A 22,544-nucleotide genomic window follows, 5' to 3' on the forward strand; every position below is an offset into this window, starting at 1 on the left:
CAGAGGGATCTGGGGGTACATGTCCACAGATCCCTGAAAGTTGCCTCACAGGTAGATAGGGTAGTTAAGAAAGCTTATGGGGTGTTAGCTTTCATAAGTCGAGGGATCGAGTTTAAGAGTCGCAAGGTAATGATGCAGCTTTATAAAACTTTGGTTGGGCCACACCTGGAGTACTGTGTCCAGTTCTGTTCGCCTCACTATAGGAAGGATGTGGAAGCATTGGAAAGGGTACAGAGGAGATCCACCAGGATGCTGCCTTGTTTAGAGAGTATGCATTATGATCAGAGATTAAAGGATCTAGGGCTTTACTCTTTGGAGAGGTGGAGGATGAGAGGAGACATGATAGAAGTATACAAGATATTAAGGGGTATAGATAGAGTGGACAGCCAGCGCCTCTTCCTCAGGGCACTACTGCTCAATACAAGAGGACATGGCTTTAAGGTAAGGGGTGGGAAGTTCAATGGGGATATTAGAGGAAGGTTTTTTTTATTCAGAGAGTGGTTGGTGCGTGGAATGCACTGCCTGAGTCAGTGGTGTAGGCAGATACACTAGTGAAATTTAAGAGACTACTAGACAGGTATATGGAGGAATTTAAGGTGGGGGGTTATATGGGAGGCAGGGTTTAAGGGTCGGCACAACATTGTGGGCTGAAGAGCTTGTACTGTGCTGTACTATTCTATGTGCTATGTTCTACACTAATTTTTCATATACACTTTGCAAAGCCCTGAATGGATCGCCAGAGAGCGCCACTTGTCACATCCTGATCATAAGGGCTTATGCCTTTATTAGAGAGTATATCTTAACTTTCTTCCCAGGAAATCGCCTCTAAGCCTGTGTGCTTTTACTTTAGTATATAATAAGTATGCAGAACTCATTAAGTGTTTTGCTGATGTATATAGATAACTTTGATAACTAGTCCTTTGGTATGGATGTCTGACTTGCTGGGGCATATTAATTATCACCTCAAAAATATTCAGTTAGATATGTCAGTCATTGATTATACTTCACAACTCCATGGAAATTATCTTTGAGAACTGTCCCTTGACAAAATATATATCACTAATATTTTTTTTCAACAGAAACTGAAGTGACAAGTCTGTTAGTCCACTAATTTCTCACACCTTTCTTAAATATTGAAGTGATATTTCCAAAAATCTAGAGAGATTTGAAAAATTAAGACTAATGCTTCTGCAGTGTCCTTATCTATTTGTTTTAATACTGGAGGAAATTAAATAAATGCAAATATAGTTTGCACTAGATCGGGCAAATTAAAAGGAATTGTAATCTGAGAACACAGGTACTTTCACCTGAGCTTTAAATTTGTATCCCTCACAGGTAACACAAAATTGAAATAGCCAAATATACAAGTAGAGACGGCAGATTCACCAGCATGGACTTGATGGGCCAAATGGCCTTCTGCGCCAAACTAATTCTATGATTTTAACTTCAAGATGAGCAATGTTTATGATTATTCCACCCCCCAACATTAAAGAACCCGAAATTGGAAGACAAACAAGGTAATGCAGCAGCAGTAAAAGAGTAAGCATTTAATTTCAACGAGACACCCCTTATTTCCCCAAAAATCCTCCAAACCTCAGAATATTAAAGTTTGTAAGTGTTGTAATTGTCACTTGGATAAGCTAGTAGTATTATTCCAGAGTAGTCTGCGTTTTCAGAAGTGGAGAGAGTGAGCAGTTTCAATTTCCTGGGTGTCAAGATCTCTGAGGACCTAACCTGGTCCCAACATATCGATGCAGTTATAAAAAAGGCAAGACAGTGACTATACTTCAATAGGAGTTTGAAGGGATTTGGTATGCTAACAAAAACATTCAAAAACTTCTATAGATGTACCGTGGGGAACATACTGACAGGTTGCATCACTGTCCGGTATGGCGGGGTTGGTGGGGGGGCTACTGCACAGGACTGAAAGAAGCTACAGAGGTTTGTAAATTTAGGCTGCTCCATCTTGGGTATTCCTAGATGAGATTCATTAGAGATCTGGGTGTCCTTGTTCATCAGTCACTGACAGTAAGCATACAGGCACAGCAGGCAGTGAAGAAAGCTAATAACATGTTGGCCTTCATAACAAGGGGAATTGAGTTTAGGAGCAAAGAGGTCGTTCTGCAGTTGTACAAGAACCTGGTGAGACCCCACCTGGAGTACTGTGTGCAGTTTTGGACTCCAAATTTGAGGAAGGACATTCTTGCTATGGAGGGAGTGCAGCGTAAGTTCACTGGGTTAATTCCAGGGATGGCGGGAATGTCATATGTTGAAAGATTGGAGCGACTGGGCTTGTATACACTGGAATTTAGAAGGATGAGAGGGGATCTAATTGAAACATATAAGATTATTAAGGGATTGGACACGCTAGAGGCAGGAAACATGTTCCTGATGTTGGGGGAGTCCAGAACCAGGGGCCACAGTTTAAGAATAAGGGGTAGACCATTTAGAACGGAGTTGAGGAAAAACTTTTTCACACAGAGGGTTGTGGATCTGTGGAATGCTCTGCCTCAGAAGGCAGGGGAGGCCAATTCTTTGGATTCTTTCAAGAAAGAGTTAGATAGAGCTCTTAAAGAAAGTGGAGTCAAGGGATATGGGGAGAAGGCAGGAACAGGGTACTGATTGTGGATGATCAGCCATGATCACAGTGAATGGCGGTGCTGGCTCGAAGAGCTGAATGGCCTACTCCTGCACCTATTGTCTGTTGGGTACTAGCCTACAAAGTACCCAGGATATCTTCAAGGAGCGCTGTCTCAGAAAGGCAGCTTGCATTATTAAGGATCCCCAACACCCAATGCATGCACTTTTCTCACTGTTACCATCAGGTAGGAGATACAGAAGCCTGAAGGCACACACTCAGCGATCCAGGAACAGCTCCTTCCCCTCTGCCATATGATTCTTAAATGGACATTGAACCCTTGAACACTACTTGACATTTTTAATATATTTCTGTTTTCTGCATGATTTTTAATCTGTCCGATATACTGTAGTTGATTTACGTATTTATTTATTTATTTTTTCCTCCTATATTATGTATTGCATTGAACTGCCGCTACTAAGTTAACAAATTTCATGACACATACCGATGATAATAAACCTGATCCTCATTCTGGTTTATTATAAGTTAATTTTACAGTCAAATTAAGGAATAACACTCTGACTTCTGTGAATCTTCAGAAGTCTTAAATTAATTTTGAACTTGGTCAGACCCAATGCACGTTTGAAATGAGTGACATACAAAGGACCCGAAGCCATTGTAATGTGGCTATTGTCATCATCATCAGGTGCTGCGCCCAATTTGAGCTTTGATTGCCATAGCCCACGCACTCCTGTTTCGGGTCAAGTGGATACCCGGCCATCGCCAACAGGGTCAAGTTTGCTCTGGGACAGGTGATCCACCCGGACCAAACCTGTGCTGTACCGGGCAGGAAGATCTCGGACAGCCTTGCGCTGCTGAGGGACACCATTGCCTACGTGCAGGACAGAGGGGTGGACACCTGCCTGGTTAGCTTGGACCAGGAGAAAGCCATCGATAGGGTATCACACACGTACATGGCGGAGGTGCTCTCCGAAATGGGATTTGGGGAAGGAATCCGGAATTGGATCAAACTGCCCTACACAGACATCTGTAGTGCAGTTCAGGTCAACGGGTGGGAAACAGACAGCTTCCCCATCAGGTCTGGAGTCAGGCAGAGCTGCCCCCTCTCCCCTGTCTTGTTTGTGTGCTGCATTGAACCCTTTGCCGAAGCCATCAGGAGAGATGAGGGCATAAGAGGGGTGACTTTGCCAGGCAGTGGAGGGACATGTCAACACCTCCCTGTACATGGATGACGTCACTGTCTTCTGCTCTGATCAGAGGTCAGTTCGCAGATTTATTGACATCTGCTTACATTTCGAGCTGATATCGGGGGCCAAAGTCAACAGCACAAAGAGCAAAGCCGTGCTCTTCAGCAACTGGCCCAACCGATCCAGTGTCCCCTTCACTGTCAGGTCTGACCATGTGAAGGTGTTGGGGATCTGGTTTGGCGGGGCCAAGGCGCGCAGGAATAACTGGCTAGAGCGGACTGCCAAGGTAAAACAGAAAATGGGACTATGGGGAGGGCGCTCCCTTTCGATAATGGGCAAGAACCTGGTCCTCAGGTATGAGGTGCTCTCAGGTCTGTTGTACTTGGCGCGGGTGTGGCCCATCCCCCGCTCCTGCAGCTCAGAAATCATCAGAGCTGTCTTCAGATTCGTCTGGAGATCGAAGATGGAGCGAGTCAGACGGGCTGTCATGCTCAAGTCCTTGGACAATGGGGGCAAGAACATCCCCAACGTCACCCTCACCCCGATCGCCAGCTTTGTGTGTGGCTGCATTAGGTTGTGCGTGGATCCCAGATATGTGGGCACAAAGTACCACTGTGTGCCCAGGTTCTACCTGTCGCCCTGGCTACGAAGGATGGGTCTGGCCCCTTTCCTGTGCAACACCCCTGTCAGCTGGTCGTTGCCTCCATACCTGTCCTTCGTAGAAAAGTTCTTCCAGGCCAACGCCTTTGACCACAAGGCAATTAGACAGTGGTCAGCACATAACGTCCTGCAGGCACTGCAGGAGAAGGACAGATGGACTCAGTGGGGTGGTTCCCTGAGCAGACTGTCCAGTACATCTGGCAAATTGCCTCATCGCCAGACCTCACCAACAGGCACAAAGACCTCGACTGGCTGGTGGTGAGGGGGGCCCTCCCAGTCAGATCCCTCCTGTGCATCCGGAGCATCGTCTCCACACCCCACTGCCCACGGGAGGACTGCAATGGAGTGGAGTCAGTGACTCACCTCTTTGCACACTGTGGGTTCGCGAAGAAGGTGTGGAGGAGGATGGAAGGGATGGTGTCGAGATTCATGCCCAGCAGCTGCGTAACCGAGGACTCCCTGATCTACAAGCTGTTCCCAGAGACACACACGGAGACAAACATCCCGTGTTGCTGGCCGATCGTCAATTCGGTGAAGGACGCTCTTTGGTCTGCCCGAAACTTTGTGGTCTACCAGCACATGGAGATGTCCGTGACTGAATGCTGCCGACTGGCACATTCTCACCTGCAGGAGTACGTGCTGAGGGATGCACTCAAGCTTGGTGCAGCCACCGCAAAGGCTCAATGGGGAAGGACCTCAGTTGAAGGTTCATTACCCGCGGAGTGGGAGGGATCGGATGGGGAGGAGAATACCCCTCATCAGCGGTGTGGATAGATGAATCAACTTGGTGCCCCAGGAGTGGCTGAAAATGTGTAGACTGTAAAAGAACTTCAGTAAAGGAATTAGAGTCAACGCCTGGTTTTTTGTTGTTAATTTTTTTATTGTAAATAACTCTTAATTCTTGACTAAAGTTTGAGAGTCAACGAACGATTTACTGTAAACATCTTTCATTTGAATATGGACTGAGAGTCAATGCATAATTTTACTGTAAATAACTTTATTTATTGAATAAGGACTCAGGGTCAACAAATGTTTTTTTTCTATGTAAATAACTTTATTTTGTAATATTTCTGAATAAAGTATATTTTTGGGAAAAGAAATTGGTATTCATTTCCAGTTCTCTGGCTGCTGTCTCCATCATCATTTGTCTTTGTCTTCTTCTTGCTTTCTTCCCTTCAATCTTACCCATAATTACCGTGCATCCTAACTCCTCTTTCCTAATCACATGTCCAATGAAGTTATGTTGCCTTTTCATGATCTCATACATTATTTTTCTTTTTGTGTTTGCTCTGTTCATGACATCCTCGTTAGATATTTGTTTCGTCCATGATATTGTTTTGCATTCTCCTCAAAAACATCTGCGCTGCTACAATTCATTTCCTCATGTTACTAGATATTGTCCAACATTCTGAGCCATGTAACCTAACGGGATAAACGTAACATATCGGTACTCTGAGGTGGGTTGTCATGCCTAGTTTAGTATTGGTCAGTATACTCTTCATCCTTATAAAGATGTCTTTTGCCATCCCTATTCTTCTTTTGATGTCCAAGTCGCACCTGCCATCTGATGTCACCCAGCTTCCTAAGTAGGAAAAGTTCTTTACTTGTTTTATGTCTTCCTCATTTATTCTCAGCCTGCAGATAGGAATATCCTTCTTTTTGGATATCACCATACATTGTCTTTTTGCAATTGACAGACAGACCCATTTTTGCACTTTCTTCAACAATTATATCAATTAAGTTTTGTAGTTCTTCCTCCGTACTTGCAATTAACACAGTGTCATCTGCAGATCTGAAATTATTGATGTTTTCACCGCCAACTTTGATTCCCAAGATGTCTCTTATATTTTGTAATATTGTTTCACTGTACACATTAAATAAATCAGGGGAGAAAACACACCCTTGTCTAATGCCTCCCATAAACTGACTCACTTCTCCATCCATTCTTACAGCAGCAGTTTGTTCCCAGTACAGATTTCTGATTAGGTGGAGGTCTTTCAAATCTAGATCCAGAGTTTTCCATAATATTTCAAATAAGTTACTGTGCTTCACTTTATCAAATGCTTTTGTGTAGTTGATAAAACAAACAACAAATCTTTTTGCACTTGAATACCTGCAGTTCATTCTGATAGTATCCTTAACATCAATATTGCATTTCTTGTACCTTTGTCTTTCACAAAACCACATTGTTCTTTGCCTATTTCAGCTTGTATCTTATTTTTAGCTCATCATTAAAATTTTTAGAAGTATTTTAGTGATATGACTCATTAAACTTATGGTCCTATGTAATTCACATTCTATTGCTCCAGGTTTCTTAGGAAGAGTGATAAATACAGATTTTTTCATCTCTTCTGGTATTATTCCAGTCTCATAAATGTCATTGATTAAATCAGTAAGTTTTTCAATTCCATAATCTTCAAAGGCAATAATTTGTTCTATTACTAATTCATCAGGACCTGCTGTCTTTCCTTTCTTCATCTTATTTATTGCATTACGAACTTCAGATTTTAAAATACTTGGACCTTCAATGTTTTTCTTAATTTCTGGTTTTTCGCCTCGATCGTCTTCAAACAATTCCTGATTATACTCAGTCCATCTGTTCATAATCTCATCTTTTTCTATGATAATGGTACCATCCTTTGTTTTCAAACATCCACCTGAAGAACAGAGGAGCTTTTTACCAGTGATATTCTTGATTTGTTGATGTAACTTTCTGGATCAGTAATAGGGATTCTTTCTAATTGTTCACATTCCTGGTTTAACTATTCTTCTTTGGCTTCTTGACATAAGCTTTTAACTTTTTTTATCTAAGGACTTATATTCTATAGGATTTGCTTTTTTCTGTCTCCTTTCTTCCATTAGATTTTTGATTTCATCTGTCACCCATTTATTCTTTGTGCTTTTTCCTTTTTTAGGAAATCACTGACTTTGCTGATACTACCAAAACATGCTTTAGAGAGTTAAACTTAATTTCTACATGATTGCTATCATCTTCAACAGATTCTATTTCTAGACTTTGAAATCTATTCCTTACTTCAATTGTAAATGTTTGTCTTAAATTTTCTTCTTTAATTAATTGCAAGTAGTCAAGGGATTGTTCAGGGTTTTGCTTCTTTAGTTTTTAAAGTTTTACTTTTACATAACTTACTACTGGGTTATGGTCACTATTACAGTCTGCACCTGGATATGTTTTGCATTGAGTCACTGAGTTTCTAAATCTTTGGTTTATAGTAATAAAGTCAATTTGATTTCTAGTGTTATCACCTGGACTTTTCCAGTTCCACAAGCATCTTGGATGGTTTTTAAAGTAGGTATTCATAATGACCTAATTATTCATCTTGCACCATTCTACCCATTTCTCACCTCTTTCATTTCTTTCCCCTAGTCCAAATTTTCCAATGGTATTTCCAACAGCACCTTGTCCTATTTTAGCATTTAGATCTCCCATGACAATAACAAGATCTTGAGATTTGCATCCATTCTTTGCTTGTTCAAGCTCTTCATAGAATTTATCTATATCCTCATTTGTTCCATCTGTTGTTGGTGCAAATACCTGTATAATTGCTAAAGCAAATGGTTGTCCTCTGAATCTAACAAGGAGCACTCTTTCTGATATTGCCCAATGTCCTAAAACACTTTTTGCCATGTTTTCATCCATAAGAATTCCTACTCCATTAGTATGGGATGTTGCACAAGAATAAACTAGTGTTTTATTTCTAATCTGACATTTTCCAGCACCTATCCAACGAACTTCTTTTAAGAATTCTGAACAATTCTTTCTGGGAACTAACTCATGGTGCCATATTTATATTTGTACAATAACAGAACATAGTGGTGTGACAATAGTTCCCCCTTGTGATGTGAACTGGATGTTCATGCTCATGTGCATTCATTCTCATGTGGCTGGTTGGATAATCTTTTTAAAAAATGATTAAAAATTCACCAATTAAAACAAGATCTAATTTAAAAATAGTAAGTTGATTCATTTCACATGAGTAAAAAGACTTGTAATTAAGCTCAATTATGTCCATTTTCACAAATTACTTCAGATAATAAAATGAACTTCAGGTCATGATTCCCATGTTATTAACTAATATTATTTGACTTAAAGTTGATGATTTTTTTTATTGTCTTCCAGCTGTTCCAAACTCAATCATAGTAAAAGCCTTCATAGCTTCCTCTTTGTAAATTTGTCTGATGATATATCTTGTATTAATCTTTCTGTTCGGAGCACTGAGAGATGGTTAGAATCACGGAGATACAGCATGGAAATGGAGCCTTTGGTGCTGAGCATCCACCACACATGTGATCGTAAGGAGCATGTACCACCTGAATCTGGTCTCTGGCACTGCAAGGGAGCGGTTCTACAACTTGTGCCACTCTGCCACTCTGCGCTGCCATGGTTCTCTGGGCATCTCCTCCTAAGTGCACAGAATAAAAATCTTCCTAACCCAACAGATGTTAAGATGTTTGTCAATTCTTGAAATGTTAATTATTACTAATCATATTTACAATAGAATCAAGAATTTTAAAATTAAAAGGGGCAATTGCACCCACTGTGCATGTACCAGCTTTTTGTTATTCAGTTTTTGCAAGATAGGCATCACGAACAAGGGCAATCTTAGTTGGATCTAACATACAAAATTCTGGCACTGATATCCTGGAAGTGTGATGATTGACAACCAATCATCTTTCTATATGTGAGATTTGATTCCAGCCTCATTAATTTATCTTTTTGTCAGGGATTCTTGGTATCACACTCAGTTAAGTGTTGCCTTGATTTCAAGAACAATTCTTCTGGCTTCATCATGCTTTCAGATCAGTTCATGCATAACACATACCTCTGCTGCAACGCTCAGTTGTGTTCCTGGGGTACAGGGGCTAGCGACCCTTGTGCCTGTTTTGTGTTCTATCGCTGAACAGCAGTGAACCATCTGATTGGCCTATCAGAGTTCTCTTTGGGAACTAGTTGACTTGATCAGAATTTCTGATCTAACCATTGTTCATGATTGCACTTAATAAAAAAAAAATCATTAGAATTCAGTTCTTTGGTCCATATCTGGATCAAGCCCGTGATAAGTTCCGGAGCCCAATGGTCTTGGCAAAACCCAAACTGAATATCAGTAAGCAGATTACTGGAGAGCAAAAGCAGCTGATAGCATTATCATACCTTCCATCATTGTGCTGATGATTGAGTGAGTCTATCTTTCTGGTGGATGGGATGTATCCAGTGATCACAATGAGGAAATCTGCATGTTATTAGTATAGTATGATTATAAGAAGCTGGCTGTAAGACTGATTGGACAATATTAGCAAGAATGAATTTTTGCTACTAATAGCTCACAGTGTCTTGTGGATGTCCATTTTCAAATTGCCCGTTTAGCCACTTAAGATGTTGCAGTTCCTCATAGCACAATGGTTGGTGAGAAGATAGGAATTTTTTTCTGGAAGGACTGTATATTGGTCATTTCTAACTTGCCACAGCTACTTTGGTTCGAACATAATTAAGTAGATTTATTCCTTGTATTCAGTCACTCACAATATACTGTAGATCCAATCTTGCAGTATGTATTCAGGATTCAGTCAGCTCATGTCAACAGTCATGCCTCCAAGCCATGCTTTGTAACATACATTGAGGCACCCATCCAGATTGTACACTATACCCTTGCTATTTTCAGGACTTCTTCCAAATGTTATTAAACATGGAGGAATACTGATTTATCAGCTGAAATATGACAGTAGGCGGTAATCAAATGAAGATCTCCTGCCTATGTTTGACCTGATATCAAGAAACGCGTGGGGCCTGGATTCAATCAAATTAAGTTGCCTTCAATGAATTGTGAATTGCATCTCTGGGATATTGCACCTATCTACCATTTATATGATGACTTCTTGAATGTATTTTCATTAAATTATATATGCCAAATGTTTGCTCAATGTCTTCCTGGTGTCCTTCAATCTTGTTTAATAGTTATCACATTGCAAAGTTATGTAATAAACAAAAAATTCAGAAGTGTACTCTATAAACTCAAGTTCAGGTTATTTCAATGTGATAAGAAAGCAAAATTCTTAATACACACATTTCTGGGGTATCTGCTGCAAATCTATGCTAGCTATCTCTGATGAACCCAAGTGACAGTTAATTTTGAAAATTAAAAAAAATTGTAGAGTTGGAAATCTGAAATAAAAACCAAAAATCCTGGAACTATTCAGGTCAGTCAGCATCATGGAAAGAAGCAGAGTTAAGATCTCAGCTCTGAGCTTGTTTTATCCTTTCCATCACTAACATTAGGCTGATTGACCTGTATCCAAATTTGGACTGGACTTCAAATGTACCTAATTAGCTATAAAGTGTGTAAAAGGGCTGGATGGGAAAGAGTTTGTCAAATATGTTCAGGAAAGTTTCCTTAAGCAGTACAAAGAAATCCCAATTAGAGAGAATGTGAGACTACTTTTCCTCTTAGGGAATTTAATTGAATTGAATTTATTTCTTACATCCTTCACATACAGGAGTAAAAATCTTTACATTACATCTCCATCTAAATGTGCAATCATAGTAATTTATAATAAATAGAACACTCAATGTAGTATAGAGTACACACAAATCAGCGAGAGTTAATCAGTCTGATGGCCTGGTGTAATAAGGTGTCCTGGAGCCTGTTGGTCCTGGCTTTTATGCTGCGGTACTGCTTCCCGGATGGTAGCAGCTGGAATAGATTATGGTCGGGGTGACTTGGGTCCCCAGTGATCCTACGGGCCCTTTTTACACACCTGTCCTTTTAAGTGTCCTGAATCATGGGAAATTCACAACTACAGATGCATTGGGCTGTCTGCACCACTCTCTGCAGAGTCCTGCGATTAAGGGAGGTATAGTTCCCTTGGTGCATGGCCAAGTGGTTAAAGCATTCATCTAGTGATCTGAAGGTCGCTAGTTCGAGCCTTGGCTGAGGCAGCGTGTTGTGTCCTTGAGCAAGGCACTTAACCACACATTGTTCTGCGATGACACCAGTGCCAAGCTGTACGGGTCCTAATGCCATTCCCTTGGACAACATCGGTGGCGTGGAGAGGGAAGACTTGCAGCATGGGCAACTGCCAATCTTCCATACAGCCTTGGCCAGGCCTGTGCCCTGGAAACCTTACAAGGCACAAATCCATGGTCTCATGAGACTAATAGATGCCTAAGAAGTTCCCTTAAGAGGCAAGCGACAGAAATTTGTGTTGGGGTACACTTTCACCTAGTGATCATAATGCCATTAGTTTCAAGGTAATTATGCAAAAGGATAGGTCTGGTCTTCGGGTTGAAATTCTAAATTGGAAAGGGCAATTTTGATAGTATCAAAAAGATCTGGCAAATATAAGACCTTGGTCAGACCCCACTTGAAGTACTGTGTTCAGTTCTGGTCAAGTCACTACAGGAAGGATGTGGATACTATAGAAAGAGTGCAGAGAAGACTTACAAGGATGTTGCCTGGATTGGAGAGCGTGCCTTATGAGAACAGGTTGAGTGTATTTGGCCTTTTCTCCTTGGAGCAACAGAAGATGAGAGGTGACCTGATAGAGGTGTATAAGATGATTAGAGGCATTGATCGTGTGGATAGCCAGAGGCTTTTTCCCAGGGCTGAAATGGATAACATGAGAGGGCATAGTTTTAAGGTGCTTGGAAGTAGGTACAGAGGGGATGTCAGGGTTAAGTTTTTCACACAGAGAGTGATGGGTGTGTGGAATGCACTGCCGACAAAGGTGGTGGAGGCGGATACAATAGGGTCTTTTAAGAGAGTCTTAGATAGGTACATGGAGCTTAGAAAAATAGAGGGCTATGTGGTAGGGTAATCCTAGACAGTTTCTAGAGTGGGTTGCACGGTCAGCACAACTTTGTGGGCCAAATGACCTGTAATGTGATGTAGTTTTCTATATTCTAAGTTCTAAATGTGGATTGGGGTAGGTTGTTTCCTATCAAAGTGAAATTTTGAGAGTATAGAATTTCTATTTTCCTGTCAAAATAAAAACAAGGATAAATGGTTTATAGAAACTTGGTTTTCAAGAGATCTTGAGGCCCTGGCGCATAGCAGGTGTAGGTAGACAGGAACTAAATGAGTACTTGAGCAGTATTGGAAATGCAACAGAGCAGTGAAAAAGGAAATCAGGAAGGCTAAAAGAAGGCATGAGGTTGCTCTAACAGACAAAGTGAAGGAGAATCCTAAGTGCTTCTCCAGATACATTAAAAGGATAGCAAAAGTTAGAGTTGTAATATATGTGTGGAGCAGAAGGGATGGGAGAGATCTTAAATGGATTTTTTGTATCTGTATTTACTCGGGAGACAGACACAGAGTCTATAGATGTGAGGATATGCAGCCGTGGGGTCATAGACCCTATACAGATTACGGAGGAGGAGATGTTTACTATCTTGAGGTAAATCAGGGTGGGCAAATCCCCAGGGCCTGACAAAGTATTCGCTTGGACCCTGTGGGAGGCTAGTGTAGAAATTGCAGGGGCTCTAAAAGAGATATTTAAAACATCCTTATCCACGGGTGAGGTGCAGAGGACTGGAGGATAGCTAATGTTGTTCTGTTGTTTAAGACTCTCAGAATAAGCAAGGAAATAAAAGGCTGGTGAACCCAACATCAGTCATATTTGGATAGACGGGAACTGATTAGGGATAGTCAACATTGATTTGTGCATGGTAGGTTGTGCATAACCAATCTGAAAAAGTTTTTCGAGGAAGTTACCAGAAAATTTGATGATGGCAAGACAGTGAATGTTGCCTACATGGACTTTAGTAAGGCCTTCAACAAGGTCCCGCATGGGAGGTTGGTCTAGAAGGTTCAGTCACTTGACATTTAAAATAAGATAGTGAACTGGATTAGCACATTAGCATCATGCTATAGGGATTGGTGGTGGGCCTGTTGTTGTTTATAATCTGTGTCAATGATTTGGATGATAATGTGATAAACTGGATCAGCAAATTTGCGGATGATACCAAAATTTGAGTTGACAGCAAGTAAGGCTATCAAAGCTTACAGCAGGATCTGGACCAACGAGAAAAATGGCAGATGGAATTTAATGCAGAGAAGTGTGAAGTGTTGCACTGTGGGAGGACCAACCAGGGAGAGGTCTTACACAGTGAGAGGCAGGGCACGGAGGAGAGTGGTAGAACATAGAGATATGGGAAAACAAATGATAATTCCATGAAAGTAATATTACAGGTAGATAGGGTTGTAAAGAAAGCTTTTGGCATATTGCTCTTCATAAATCAATGTATTAAGTACAGGAGTAGGAATGTTATGTTAAAATTGTATTAAACACTTGTGAGTATTGTAAATTTGGAATATTGTTTCTAGTTTTGGTCACCCACCTACAAGAAAGATGTAAATAAAATTGAAAGAGTGCAAAGAAAATTTACAAGGTTGTTGCAGGGACTTGTGGACCTGAGTTAGAGGGAAAGGTTGAACAGATTAGGACTTTATTCCCTAGAATGTAGAGGATTAAGGAGAAATTTGATAGAAGTATATAAATTGTGAAGGGTACAGACTGGGTAAATGCAAGCAGGCTTAGGTTAGGTGAGACTAGAATTAGAGGTGATGGGTTAAGGGTGAAAGGTGAAATGTTCAAGGGGAATGGTGGGGGGGAATAGCTTCTTCACTCAGAGGGTGCTAAGAGTATGCAATGAGCTGCTGTGCAATTGCTGGATTTGGGGTTGATTTCAATATTTGAATTGGTATATGGATGAAAGGGGTATGGAAGGCTATGGTCCAGATGCAGGTCCATGAGACTAGTCTGGCATAGACTAACTTTTCAACTGATGTCATCCATAATTATCCCTATAGTAAATGTGGCATTAACCAGAAATATTTCCTTTATTCTATCTATAAATCCTAAATTCTCTGCAGCTTCAAGCTAAATTGTTTTCACTCTTTACTAGTCTTGACAAAAAGTCTTTAACCTAAAATCTTAACCATGTTTCTCTTTTCCCAGCACAGACTGAATGTTTTCAGCATTTTCTGTTTTCTTCATTCAGAGGGTGTTGATTTTTTTTTATAATTCTCTATCCAAAGGGGCTGTGAAGACTGATTGATTCAGGGCAGTAATTCATAGGATTCTGAACATGCAGGGAATTAAGGGATATGGGAACAAAATCTGAAAATGAGGCTGAAGGAGAAAATCAGTTATGAACAAAGAATGATTAGGAAGGTTCAAAGCCCCATTGGCCTACTCCTGCTCCCAATTCTTATGCAATGGCAATTTATAGTTATAGAGAATCATATTTTATTTCTGTTGACTTCTCAGTCTTTACTGCAAATAGTAAAGATATCTTTAATTCTTATGATTGCAGTTTCTCATCTTTTATTGGTTGGTTAACAGCATTCAGAGTAATTCAGTCAGCATCCAGAAGCAGATAATTTGCCAGGTACAGTAGATGCAAGTTCAAATGATCAATGTAGAGAAATAAAGTTTGTATTTTTATCGTAGAAAATAATATTTAAAATAAATTAGTGACCAAACATTTTACATTATGTTCTCACTGACATGAAAAAAATCATGCATATTTGTTCAAATTTTCAGGAGATTCCCTACAGGAGTTAAAGAATGTGCTAAATTAATAATGAGACAAATTACCTCAGTTTGAGATAAATTTGCAGTAAGTGTGGTTTTCCATAATGAATTCCTATGTGATGTTTATTTCCTGTAACTGGGAATGATTTTTGCAGTTATCTATAGGAAATTTCATAAATAATAGAAAATATAGTACACAATATCCACTTTTTTCAACAAGCCAAAGACTTTTGGACTCAAATCAAAATATAGCACATTCTATTTCAGAAATAATTTGTTTTAAGAGATTATTTGATTCACGGTATGCTTATTCTATTCAACTGCTTTCAGCTTTCATTTAAGTGAAAGTAGTACTTTTTTAACCCTCACCTAGCCAATTTGTTCCAACCCACATTCATGATTTAAAAATTAGATGATAACAATAATGTTAATACATTTAAAAATATGACATTGGGAAGTATAACATGGAAACAAGCCCTCGGCCCAAGTCATTCGTGTCAACCATGGTGCTCACAAAGCTAGCCCCATTTGCTCACATTTGGCCCATATCCCTTTGAATCCCTCCTATCCTTGTATTTATCCAAATGTCTTTTTAAATGTTGTTATTGAAACATCTGCATTGATGTTAAAGTATATCTAGTCAAATTCCTTAATGTCAGGAATTGTAAAGGAGGCTTGACCCAAAAGCAGAGCAGTGGAGACAATTTAGCAGTAAGCAGTATTTTATTAACAAATTGAAAAATAATAAGTCACAAGGAGCCACAAAATGAGAGAGAAAAGACATTTAACATGACAAGGCAACAAGATAACTGAAGGTGTTGAGCAAGTGGTCGAAGCTGACTGGTTCAATGAGTGAACAAGGATTGTGGATGAGAATTGGGTTTAAATATGCTGCAGGTGATGAGTTGGAAATGACTCCTGTCTGTGCCGCCTAACACTTAACACTTGAGAAGGAAATATGCATCCATACTAGATACGTTCTGTATACCACTCCATATCCCAGCAACACTGTTGACTGAAGTGGCCTAACAAACTGCTTAGTTGAAGGGTAATCAGGGACATATGATTATCCTCAACTGAACAAATGATCTGTCATCCCACACTTGATTCTTTCAGTGCTCATTTCATTGGCGTTCCTTCCCTAATGGTTTACAAGCACCAAACAAAATGCAGCTGTATGTTTCCTGTCTGGTAGTTAGTACCAAAGTTCATCATTCCCATCTCAGAAATATCTTGAACAGCAGCACAGGAAATTAAATCTAATCACATTTGGAGAAGAACTTCATACAGTTGCTTTATGCACCTATCTGCATAAGCATGTGTTTTTAATGTATTCAATCATTATTTGTGGTGAAGGTCTCTGGCTCTGCTGGCTGTTCTTTGTGCACACACTTGCCTGAATATTTTTTCCACAATACATTCAAGTTCTTATTTGCTTCATCATCCCTCTTTACTTTCCACTTATGTTTCCTGGACAGCCTTAGTCTCCTGTGCAGCCATGTCTCTCTGCTTCACTACTGTGATAAGTCTTTTCAGTTAAATGGGCTGTCTGTTCCAATTTCTTTCTCATTCGTCAAAACATTCCCAAACAATTCTTTTTGCCTAAGTTTTAACTCTTTGAATAATTTTCTTTCAACTCAGCATTGTTTTTCATATTCTAATTATTTAAAAATTTGGTTTGGGGAAATTTTGTACAGTAGAAATGTTAAGAAAGTTAAGGCTGTGTTGCTGAATTTAGGGAACTTAACGAAGACAGAGGGAAATTGACAAATATTCCACCGCCTGCACTTACATCCCTCATATTGAGGTATCCAAAAATAAACCTGATTGTTTGAAATTATACAAGATATCCAAATTGTTAGAGTGATGAATCTAATCAGTAGAGGTTCTTTGCTGCCACATTAGGAAGAAGATGTCATTCATTACTTTCAGTAAATCTTTTCAGTTTGTTAGCATCTTCCTTTGTCTATTGTAACAGCTTGTCACAATCTTCATTCAATATCGACTCAGTACTGGATTTAACTGCCATAAGCACTATGATAATTTCAACGAGAATATAGTATCCATTATAAGAAATTACATATGGTAGAGAGTGACTTTGAGATTGTGTTATATTGTTGGGCCCTTTTATTTCTCTAAATTATAATAAAGCTTTCACTTTTCATTGCTATCATAAGCTCTGATATAAATTACACTATGAATTATACCCAAACAGCTAAAAAAAAGTTTAGTTTTGCATACAGACTTGTAATATATTCAGTCAGAAAAAGTTGAGTTATGATGTTTCAGATTGTATTTTTATCTCCATCTGGACTTAATGTCAATAGTGTATTTGTTGTCAATTATTTTGAAATTCAAATCTTTTCACTTTCACAATGACAGAAAGTAGCAAACAGCATATATTTATGTGCACACTGGCAGCTGTTTCCTGTACCCAAGATGTAACCGGTGAGAAACTCCATTCACCGAGCTCCAACAATCACAGTAATATCCATTCCACCCACCCCCCAAACCAAAACACAATTATTTGCATTTACTTGCTTAATGGAAATAAATGCAAATTTGAAACACCAATTTGAAAACTGCAAACTTAAAACTAGAAATCAGAGGTGTTAAATTCAATTTACTTGGCAAGATTAAACTGACTGGTATTTGGCATATTGATCTACAGAATATTTAAAGGTAGAAATTCCAGTGGAACTTCCTGCAGCTTATCAGTACCAAACGCAAGTTGTTTGTTGCCATTTTTAATTGTCTTTTATAAGCAAGCCACAATCAGAATCAGGTTTATTATCACCAGCATGTGATGTGAAATTTGTTAACTTAGCAGCAGCAGTTCAATGCAATACATAATATAGAATAAAAAAAACCTTATTCAGTATACTTTATACAGTATACGTATATTGAATAGATTAAATAGTGCAAAAAACAGAAATCCAATATATTAAAAAAAGTGAGGTAGTGCCTAAGGGTTCAATGTCCATTTAGGAATTGGATGGCAGAGGGGAAGAAGCTCTTTCTGAATTGCTGAGTGTGTGCCTTCAGACTTCTGTACCTCCTACCTGATAGTAACAGTGAGAAAAGGGCACGCCCTGGGTACTGGAGGTCCTTAATAATGGACACTGCCTTTCTGAGACACTGCTCCTTGAAGATGTCCTGGGTACTTTATAAGCTAGTACCCAAGATGGAGCCGACTAAATTTACAACCCTCTGCAGCTTCTTTCGGTCCTCTGCACATAATCCATATCGTTATATGGTTATATTAACTTTAGGTATAATCTCATAAAGACCATGAAATTTAGCTTGTAAAAGGTTCATTTGCACCGGGATAAGAACCAACACCTTATCTCCAAGCTTAAATGACCTCATTCTAGCTTCCTTATCATACTAAGTTTTCATTTTCTCCTGAGCTGATTTTAAATTTTCCCTGGCTAAGCTACAAGCTTTATGTAATCTTTCTTTAAATTTTAAAACATAATCCAACAAATTAGTTTGTACTTCTTTGTTAATCCACTGTTCTTTTAACAAGGCCAAAGGTCCTCTAACTCTATGTTCAAACACAAGTTCAAAACAACTAAAACCTAGGGATTCCTGCACTGACTCCCATACTGCAAATGTACGCCCTCATCCCAATTCTTTTCATTTTCCACACAATATGTCCTAATCATGGTTTTGCGGGTAGAATGGAACCGCTCCAAGGCCCCTTGTGAATTGGGATGATACACAGATGATGAATCCGTGTTAGAATCCATCTTTGGGGGTTCCAGTGATGTCATCGTCCAGAATGGCAGCTTAAATCAACAGCTCCTCCGCAAAAACACATATTTTGCCCCGTTAATCCATCAAGTACAAGATCTTCCGAAAATATCTGAATTGATAAGTGGGGCAAGAATGGGGAAAAAGAATGGAAATAAAAAAGCATCACTGCAGAGCTTATGGAAGAGAGAGGTGCAGCGCACAACTCTCCTACACGTGCGCGCAGTGGCAAAGCTGACGCTGGGCCTTGTTCAGGCGAAATGGCATATATGATAAGGATTTTGGAAGAGATAAGGGAAGTCCAAAAAGATATAAAACAGCAACTCAATGATATCAAGTCAGAGCGTGCCAACGTCAATCAGAAAATAGCGGTGGCAGAGACTTGAATTAAGAAGGTGGAAAATCACGTGCAAAACGTGGAACAGATACTAAGTAAGACAATAAAAATATTAAATCAACGGGAAAGTAAATTGCTTGACCAGGAGGGAAGATAGTGATGGAAAAGTATCAGGATTTATAATGTTCCCGAAGGAGTGGAGGGATTGTTGATGACGGAGTTTGTAGAGAAGTTGCTGCGGGAAGCGCTGGAGATTCCCCCGACTATGGAGATTGAAATTGAGAGGGCACATCATGCGCTTGTCCCGAGGCCTCCCGGAGACAGAGAAAGTAAGCCGTGCTCAATAGTACTTAGATTCCTTCAATTCAAGAGCAAGGCGGAGATTCTACAAAGGGCCTGGGGTAAGAAGAGGGTGTTTTGGAACGGCAAGTTAATATACTTCAATCATGATTACCCCCCCGGCAGTCCTGCAGAAATGGAAGGAATATTCTGAAGCGAAACGAATATTGAAGGAAGAAAAGATTAAATTCCAAACCCCGTACCCTGCTAAACTGAGAGTATTTTACGGAGGAGAGATATAGCTATATCAGACAGTAGAAGAGGTGACTACAGACATGAACAACAGAGGTCTGCCCGTTAGCATGGTCAAACCAAGGGAAAGTCTGGCTGAGCAGATCCCGATCAGCTTGGGAAATAGTAAGAGAACCGAGAAAGCAGGGGACGGGAGGAGGACGAGAGAAGGATATTAGAAAGAGTTCTCTGAAGACAGCCCTCACCTCCTTCAGAAGAGCCATAAGGTTTGGCTAACTTTAAAAGTGCTGATAAACTAAACGGAAGCAAAAAGAGACGATGATATACCTATCTCAAGAAATACGTATTATAATGCGAATTTTACATTACTGAATTTTTTTTATTCATTCATTCACTCCTTTTTCCCCACCTAAATGAGAATATATATATCTGGGAGGAATACACAGGGAAACCATTTCTGTGTAATGGACATAGATTTTTTTTTACTTACTTTTATAGGTACTGCAGCGGGGGCCCTCTACTCACAGGTAGGAGGGGCTATTCCCCACGGCTAGACATTTCCTGTAGCTCAACTCAGGGTCATCTAGAGACCCCAGCCTTGGAATCACACCTTCGTTACCTTTTTTTAAAATTATTCGCATTTCTTGGTTCTTATTTGTTCAGGGAGTAGATTGATTAAGTTATATTCTGCAAATTTCAATGATATACTAACAGATGAATACACATGGCGAAGAACAAAGTAAAATTCATTTCTTTTAAGGTCAATGGGCTGTTAAATCCAATCATACGAAGTAAAATTCTATCAAAAATGAAAACAGAACAAGCTCGTAGTATATTTACAGGAAACTCACTTAAGTGATAATGAGCATGGAAAATTAAAGAGAATGGGCTTCAATAATTTGTTTTTCTCCTCATATAAATCAGGACATAGAAGAGGAGTTGCTATTCTCATCTCAAGCAAGCTAAATTTTAAAAAAGTATTCAGAATGGGAGATAAGGAGGGCAGATATATTCTGGTAAGGGGGAATATAGACGGAAATCCAGTTACTTTATTAAATATATACGCACCCCCAGGAAGTATAGATTATTTCATAACATTTGGAAAAGATAAAGACAAAATAATCACCTGTGGAATAGGGACAATAGATGTAAGTGACCATGCACCTATATATTTATCTGTTGATTTTGACCTACAACCAAAGAATACTATTAGGAAACTAAATTCAAGTCCACTCAATGATCCCTATTTTAAGGAACAAATTAAAGAGGAAATTAGTATTCACTTAGAATTCAGTGATAATGGAGAGGTTTCACCTCCCATTCTATGGGATACCATGAAGGCTGTCTGAAGAGGGAAAATTATAGTGATATCTTCATATAGTCAAGTCGTCACTTTTTATTGTCATTTCGACCATAACTGTTGGTATGGTACACAGTAAAAATGAGACATTTTTCAGGACCATGGTGCGACATGAAACAATACAAAAACTACACTGAACTACGTAAAACACAAAACTACACTAGACTACAGACCTACCCAGGTCTGCATAAAGTACACAGAACAGTACAGGCATTACAATAAATAATAAACAAGACAATAGGCACAGCGGAGGGCAGTAGGTTGGTAGTCCGATGGCTTGGGGGGAAAACTGTTACATAGATAAACAGCCGAATAGCGGCATCCGGGATCACGTCCGTTCCTGTACTCCCGCCGAGTATTTCGTTGGAGTCGGATGTAGTCCAATTTAATGTCCATTGGACAGCAGAATGGACGGGAGAGCTGGCCGGCTAGGGCTTGTTTTTTTCCTGGTATGGACTCCTGCCCGCTTGCCTCGCTTCCACTTCCTCAAACACTGCTTACGACGTCCCCACCTCCTGCCTCTGGCATCAGGCAACTCCAAGGACTGCGGGCCCGATTCTCTCAGCAAGTTGAGGTCGTGCATTTTAACCAGCAGATCTTCATGACCTCTGTATTGTAGCAGTATCTGGCGATGGCAAATAGTCACTCTGTTATCCATTGCCCTAAACCCTAATTGTGCCTGAAAATTAAATTAAAAAACTAAATTAAAGTAGCACCAGATCCGAAAGGCCGCTGCTGCCGCGCCGCCTGCTGGGCGAAAAAAATAAGGAATAAACCATTAGAGGAATTACAAAATAAGCTGAAGGAACTAGAAAAAAACACAAATTGAGTTTGGCATAGGATACACTAGAGGAAATTTTAAAAATTAGGAATGAAATTAATAGTTTGGCTACACAAGAAATTAGAAAAAAATTAATGTTTCTGAAACAGATACACCATGAAAGTGGATCTAAATCTATGAAAATACAGGCGTGGAAACTGAAAAGCAGAAAATACAATTCATAGAATTCGGGATCCAAGCACAAAAGTGATAAAAAAAAAAGCTAAGTGAAACTCAAGAAGCTTTTAAAATGTTTTACCAAACTCTATATTCCAAAGCTCCAGGGGGAAGCATAGCCCAGACTGACATCTTCCTGAATTCTTTAGAGTTACCCACTTTAAGCAAAGAACAAAATAGAACGATGACTGCTGATATAACTGAAGCTGAACTAAAAACTGCAATTAGTAAGCTTATATTAAGCAAGTCACCAGGACCAGATAAATATATGGCAGAGTGGGATAAGGAATTTAGAAATGAGTTAATTCCTGTTTTGCTCCCCACACTGAACTGGGCTCTAAGAAAGCTGCAAATGCCACCCAGCTAGAAGGAGGTGATAATCTCAGCTATACCGAAAGAAGGCAAGGATAAAATGGAATGTGGGTCATTTAGACCAATATCTGTTCTTAATGTGGATTATAGATTATTTACCTCCATGGCCAAACGAATAGAAGAGTTTCTACTCACACTGATACATAATGCTCAGACAGGTTTTATAAAAGTTGAGGCCAGTTCATTGGCTATAT

Source organism: Mobula birostris, chromosome 6, assembly GCF_030028105.1.
Source record: "Mobula birostris isolate sMobBir1 chromosome 6, sMobBir1.hap1, whole genome shotgun sequence".
In the NCBI taxonomy this organism is placed as follows: Eukaryota; Metazoa; Chordata; class Chondrichthyes; order Myliobatiformes; family Myliobatidae; genus Mobula; species Mobula birostris.